This window comes from Pistacia vera, unplaced genomic scaffold, assembly GCF_008641045.1.
Source record: "Pistacia vera cultivar Batoury unplaced genomic scaffold, PisVer_v2 Contig509, whole genome shotgun sequence".
In the NCBI taxonomy this organism is placed as follows: domain Eukaryota; kingdom Viridiplantae; phylum Streptophyta; class Magnoliopsida; order Sapindales; family Anacardiaceae; genus Pistacia; species Pistacia vera.
Genome location: NW_022196345.1, coordinates 43,490 through 49,665, shown reverse-complemented (window position 1 = coordinate 49,665; position 6,176 = coordinate 43,490). Strand labels below are relative to the sequence as shown.

Below are 6,176 nucleotides of genomic sequence, written 5' to 3'. Positions count from 1 at the left end.
AACCCATGGTGTGGGCATTTCCTCATCAACTCCTTGTACCTCTCCCAAGCCTCATACAATGACTCGGATTCATCTTGTAGAAATGATGTGATATCATTTCTCAGTTTTGCTAATTTTGCTAGAGGAAAGAACTTGGTCATGCATGCATTCATCATTAAATCAAAACAACATCTTTATTCAACAAATTGCAAAGGGGTTTAGAAATCTTAGAAAAATCCTTGATGAATCGTCTGTAAAACCCTGCATGCCCAAGAAACTTCGGACCGCTTTGACATTTAATGGTGGTGGCAACTTCTCTATCACTTCTGTCTTTGCTCGATCAACTTCTATTCCGTCCTTTGAAATCTATGATCGAGCACTATTCCCTCCTGGACCATGAAATGAACTTCTCCCAATTGAGCATCAAGTTTGTCTCCTTACATCGCTGCAAAACAAGAGAAAGATTAGTTAGACAACTATCAAAAGACGAACCAAAAACTGAGAAGTCATCCATGAAGACTTCTATGAACTGTTCCAACATGTCTCCAAAGATCGACATCATGCATCTTTGAAATGTTCTGGTGCATTGCATAACCCAAAGGCATCCTTCGTAAGCAAAGGTGCCATAGGGACAAGTAAAGTCGTCTTCTCTTGATCCTCAAAAGCGATGGCAATCTAGTTGTATCCTGAATACCCATCCAGGAAACAGTAATAGGCATGTCTGCTAACTTCTCCAACATCTTATTGTTTTGGTGTTTAGGAGGATTAAGGAGTGAGAACTTTGGTTGGGAAAACACTTGGAAGGCAAAGGATTGAAATTGGAAAATTTTTCTCTCAAATGGATTTGAAAAGTTGCGTGAAGAATGAAAAACGAAAGTGGGTATTTATAGAAAACTGTCTTCGCCGCGGCGAAGTTCTTCATTCATAGAACCCTAAATTGAAACCTAGGTTTCGCCATGGTGAAGAAAAATACTTCGTCGGGGTGAAAACTTACCATGGCTAATCACCCCGGCGACCTTGCCTTGGAGAAATTTCGTCTAACCTGTTTCGCCGCGACGAAGACAAATTCTTTGCCGGGGCAAAAACTTACAATAGCTGCAACATATTTTTCAGGTTGCTTTGCCCCGGCGAAGAACAATCTTCGCCGCGGCGAAGTCTGGGACTTTTCAAAACTCATTTTCACACAATGTGTTTCGCCGCGGCGAAGAATACTTCTTCGCCCCGGCGAAGTCTGGAGCATTTTCTTTCCTTGCATCTCCTGAAAACTTCACCTGAAACACCCAAAAACACACAAATTAAAAATCATTCAAACTCATCAGAAAATCAAACACACTGAAATGAAAAATAGAAAAAAAATTAAAGCACTTGGGTTGCCTCCCAAGAAGCGCTTGTTTATAGTCGGTAAGCTCGACTCTCTCAATTTTTCAAGTCGGAATGTCAAGCCATATTGGGATGGATTTGCAACTCATCACCCCATCAATGTATGGCTTCAATCTCTGTCCATTGACTGTAAAAGTGCCCTTTTCTTCATGTGTAACCTCCACTGCTCCGGATGAGTGAATTCTTGTAACCGTGAATAGTTTGGACCATCTCGACTTAAGTTTTCCGGGGAATAGCCTAAGTCTAGAATTGAACAACAACACTCTTTGCCCCACTTCAAAATTCTTCTTCCTGATATGCTTGTCATGCCACCTTTTTGTCTTCTCCTTGTAAATTCGAGCATTTTCATATGCTTCGAGACAGAACTCATTGAGTTCGTTCAAAGTCAGCATCCTTTCCTCCCCAGCAACTCTTAAATCCATATTTAGCTCTTGACTGCCTAGTATGCTTTATGCTCGAGTTCCACTGGTAAGTGACATGCTTTCCCATAAACCATTCTAAATTGGGACATACCAATTGGATTCTTAAATGCAGCTCGGTAGGCCCATAATGCATCATCCAATTTATGTGACCAATCCTTCCTAGATGCATTAACTGTCTTTTCTAAAATGCCTTTAAGCTCTCTATTAGACAGTTCCACTTGCCCTCTCGTTTGTGGATGGTAAGGCATCACAACTTTATATGTCACTCCATACTTACCCAACAGTGCATCCAATTGCCTATTGCAAAAGTGAGATCCTCCATCGCTAATAATTGCCCGTGGAACCCCAAACCTTGAGAAAATATGCTTTCTCACAAACTTAATCACTACCCTAGCATCATTTGTCGGCAATGTAATTGCTTCTACCCACTTTGACACGTAATCCACCGTTACCAAGATATATGTGTTCCCAAACAAATTTGGGAAGGGACCCATAAAATCAATCCCCCACACATCAAAAAGCTCAACCACCACGATGTTGTTTAGCGGCATTTTATCTCTTTTTGAAATATTACCACTCCGTTGACACTGGTCGCACTCCTGAATCATCCGAAAAGAATCCTTAAAGAGGGTTGGCTAATAAAACCCTGATTGTAGAACCTTGGTTGCTGTCTTAGTTCCTCCAAAATGGCCACCCACTTCCCTCTCGTGACAATGTCGTAGAATGCTTTCTATCTCCTCCTCCGGGACATATCTCCATATCACTTGATCAACACTGTGTCTGTATAGAAATGGCTCTTTCCAAAAGTAGTACTTCAAATCTGAGAAGAATTTTCTCTTTTGTTGGAAATTCATACCACTTGGGAGAACCCTAGATGATAGATAATTCGCAAAATCTGCATACCATAGTGCTTCATCCACTTTCATCAACTTCTCATCCATAAATGTTTCTGTAATTGGAATTTCCTTTTCATTTCCCTGGATTGGTCTCTCAATTCTCGACAAGTTATCTGCCACCCCATTTTCTGACCTTTCTCATCTCGAATTTCCAACTCAAACTCCTGAAGCAATAGGATCCATCTTATCAGCCGAGGTTTCGCTTCTTGCTTTGCCAATAAGTGCCTGAGTGCCGAATGGTCCATGTAGACAATCACCTTTGCACCTAATAAATATGAACGAAACTTGTCAAAAGCAAAAAACACAGCCAACAATTCTTTTTTAGTGGTGGTGTAATTCAATTATGCATCAGTGAGTGTTTTGCTAGCATATTGAATTACATGCAACACTTTGTTCTTTCGCTATCCTAACAGTACCCCTAAAACAAAATCACTAGCATCACACATTAATTCAAATAGCAGTCCCCAATTGGGAACTACAATAATAGGTGCAGATACTAATAATTTTTTAAGAGTTAGAAAGGCATGCATGCATTCATCATTAAAATCAAATACAACATCTTTATTCAACAAATTGCAAAGGGGTTTAGAAATCTTAGAAAAATCCTTGATGAATCGTCTGTAAAACCCTGCATGCCCCAAGAAACTTCGGACCGCTTTGACATTTAATGGTGGTGGCAGCTTCTCTATCACTTCTGTCTTTGCTCGATCAACTTCTATTCCGTCCTTTGAAATCCTATGATCGAGCACTATTCCCTCCTGGACCATGAAATGACACTTCTCCCAATTGAGCATCAAGTTTGTCTCCTTACATCGCTGCAAAACAAGAGAAAGATTAGTTAGACAACTATCAAAAGACGAACCAAAAACTGAGAAGTCATCCATGAAGACTTCTATGAACTGTTCCAACATGTCTCCAAAGATCGACATCATGCATCTTTGAAATGTTGCTGGTGCATTGCATAACCCAAAAGGCATCCTTCGGTAAGCAAAGGTGCCATAGGGACAAGTAAAGCTCGTCTTCTCTTGATCCTCAAAAGCGATGGCAATCTAGTTGTATCCTGAATACCCATCCAGGAAACAGTAATAGGCATGTCCTGCTAACTTCTCCAACATCTGATCAATGAAAGGTAGTGGAAAATGATCCTTCCTTGTCGCCTTAATCAATTTCCAATAATCAATGCACACTCTCCAGCCCGTCACCGTCCTAGTTGGTATCAATTCATTACTCTCATTCCTTACTATTGTGATACCTCTCTTCTTCGGAACCACTTGTACTGGGCTCACCCATGGACTGTCAAAAATAAGATAGATAATCCCCACATCTAAGAGTTATACCACCTCCTTTCTCACCACTTCCTTCATCGAAGGATTCAATCTTCGTTGTGGTTGCACCCTAGGCTTAATATCATCCTCCATGAGTATCTTATGCATGCAAAATGATGGCGAGATGCCTCTAATGTTTGAAATAGTCCATCCAATTGCTAGTCTATGTTATGTTAACACCCTAATCAACCGTTCTTCCTCCAATTTACTCAAACCTGAACTAATGATCACCAGGAAGGTTTCTAAGTCCCCAAGATATACATATTTGAGGTGGGAAGGTAAAGGTTTCAACTCAAGCTTTGGAGGTTTTAGTTTTTTTCCTTTTCCTTCTCTTTTTCAAAATCAAACTCCTCAAATTCTAGATCTTGAGTCTCATCAATCGGTTGAAGTGCTTCTAACAACCTAGCACATTCATCACTCGCCGACTCATCTACCTCTACTATTTTTGATTTGGCTATACACGTTTCTAGAGGTAATTGTAGGGTGTTTTCTTCAATAGTTTCTACAATCAATTTATCCACCACATCGACACTAAAGCACGAATCCGATTCGGATGGAAACTTCATCGCCTCAAAGACATTGAAAGTTACTGTTTCATCTTGAACTCTCAACAGTGACTTTCCTTCTTGCACATCTATTAGTGCTCTCCCCATGGCCAAGAATGGTCGGCCCAAAATAAGAGGAATTTCCTTATCCTCTTCCATGTCCAACACAACAAAATCTACCGGAAAAATTATCTTATCCACCTTTACCAACACATTTTCCACCATCCCCCTCGGGTGTTTTATAGACCTATCCGCTAGTTGCAACGACATGGTCGTTGGCTTCACTTCACCAATTCCTAATCTCCTGAAATAGAAAAGGGCATTAAATTAATACAAGCACCTAAATCACATAAAACACGATCAAACTTAATATCTCTTATAATGCAAGGAATAGTAAAACTCCCTGGATCTTTGAGCTTTGGGGGTAACTTCTTCTAGAGAATGGCACTACACTCCTCTATAAGCATTGCCATTTCCTCATCTTCTAGCTTCCTTTTGTTCGATAGGATTTCCTTAAGGAACTTCGCGTAGCTCGGCATCTGCAACAATGCATCTGCAAAAGGAATGTTAATATGCAATTTTTTTAAATATTTCAATAAATTTTGAAAACTGCTTATCCTGATTCTTTTTCTTCAGTCTCTGAGGAAAAGGAACGGGTGGGGTGTGATGTGCTAACTCTGGTGGTATCTCGGGGAATGGCAATTTCTCCTTCTTCTTTTGCCTTTCATCATTCTTCTTGTTCTCTTCCTCAAAACCGGTTGGTTTCTCATCAATTACAATCTCTTCATCAACTTCCTTTTCAGATTCTTCCTTTCCAGCTTGTTCAGCTTCTTCCAAAACTGTCTCACTCCTCAAAATTATGGCATTTGCTTGCTCACGTGAGTTAGTCACTGTGTTGCTTGGTAAGGAACCCTGTGGTCTCTCATTTAACTTCTCGGCCAATTGGCCCATCTGTACCTCAAGATTCTGAATGGATGCCCCTTGATTTCTGAAATTCGCCCTCATCTCATTCATAAAACTTGTGGTCTCCTACATGAATTTCCCAAACATGTCCTCCAACTTTGTCACTCTTGGATCTCTAGGTTGATTATTCACCCATGGTTGGTTATTTGGCAATGTCCTTTGGTTCCATTGATTATTTTGCTGGTTTTGATTGCCCCAAGCCAGATTTGGATGATTTCTCTACCTCGGATTGTATGTGTTGGAATACGGGTTGTTTGGTTGCCTCTGACTTCCTGCCAAGAAGTTCACTTGCTCCGATGATGAAGATGACCAAGCAAATGTGTTCCCCACTTGACACTCATTGCTTACATGGTTTCCTGCACAAAAATCACAAGTTAGTTGAGGTGCTTGAATAGAGTTTACCTGCATACTTCCCAACTGTTTCTGAAGTGCCGTGAGTTGGGCTGAGATGGCTGTGAAGGCATCAACTTCATGAAGACCCGTAGATTTTCTTGATATTGCTCTCTCATTTGGTCTTTGATAGTTGTTGCTTGCCAAAACCTCAAGCAACTTATAAGCCTTCTCTGGTGTCTTATTCTGCAAGGCTCCTCCCGATGCTGCATCCACCATGGTTTGCACGTTACCCATCGTCCATTATAGAATGTTTGGACTTGAAGCCAAACTGGC

At 40.7% G+C, this 6,176-nt stretch overlaps 1 non-coding gene across 1 annotated transcript; it reads left to right on the top strand.

Annotated features, from left to right (window-relative positions):
* LOC116106064 lies at window positions 1–107 on the top strand. Its single transcript, XR_004124243.1, has one exon. It is a non-coding gene; the product is annotated as a small nucleolar RNA R71 (small nucleolar RNA).
* The last annotated feature ends 6,069 nt before the right edge of the window (window positions 108–6,176 follow it).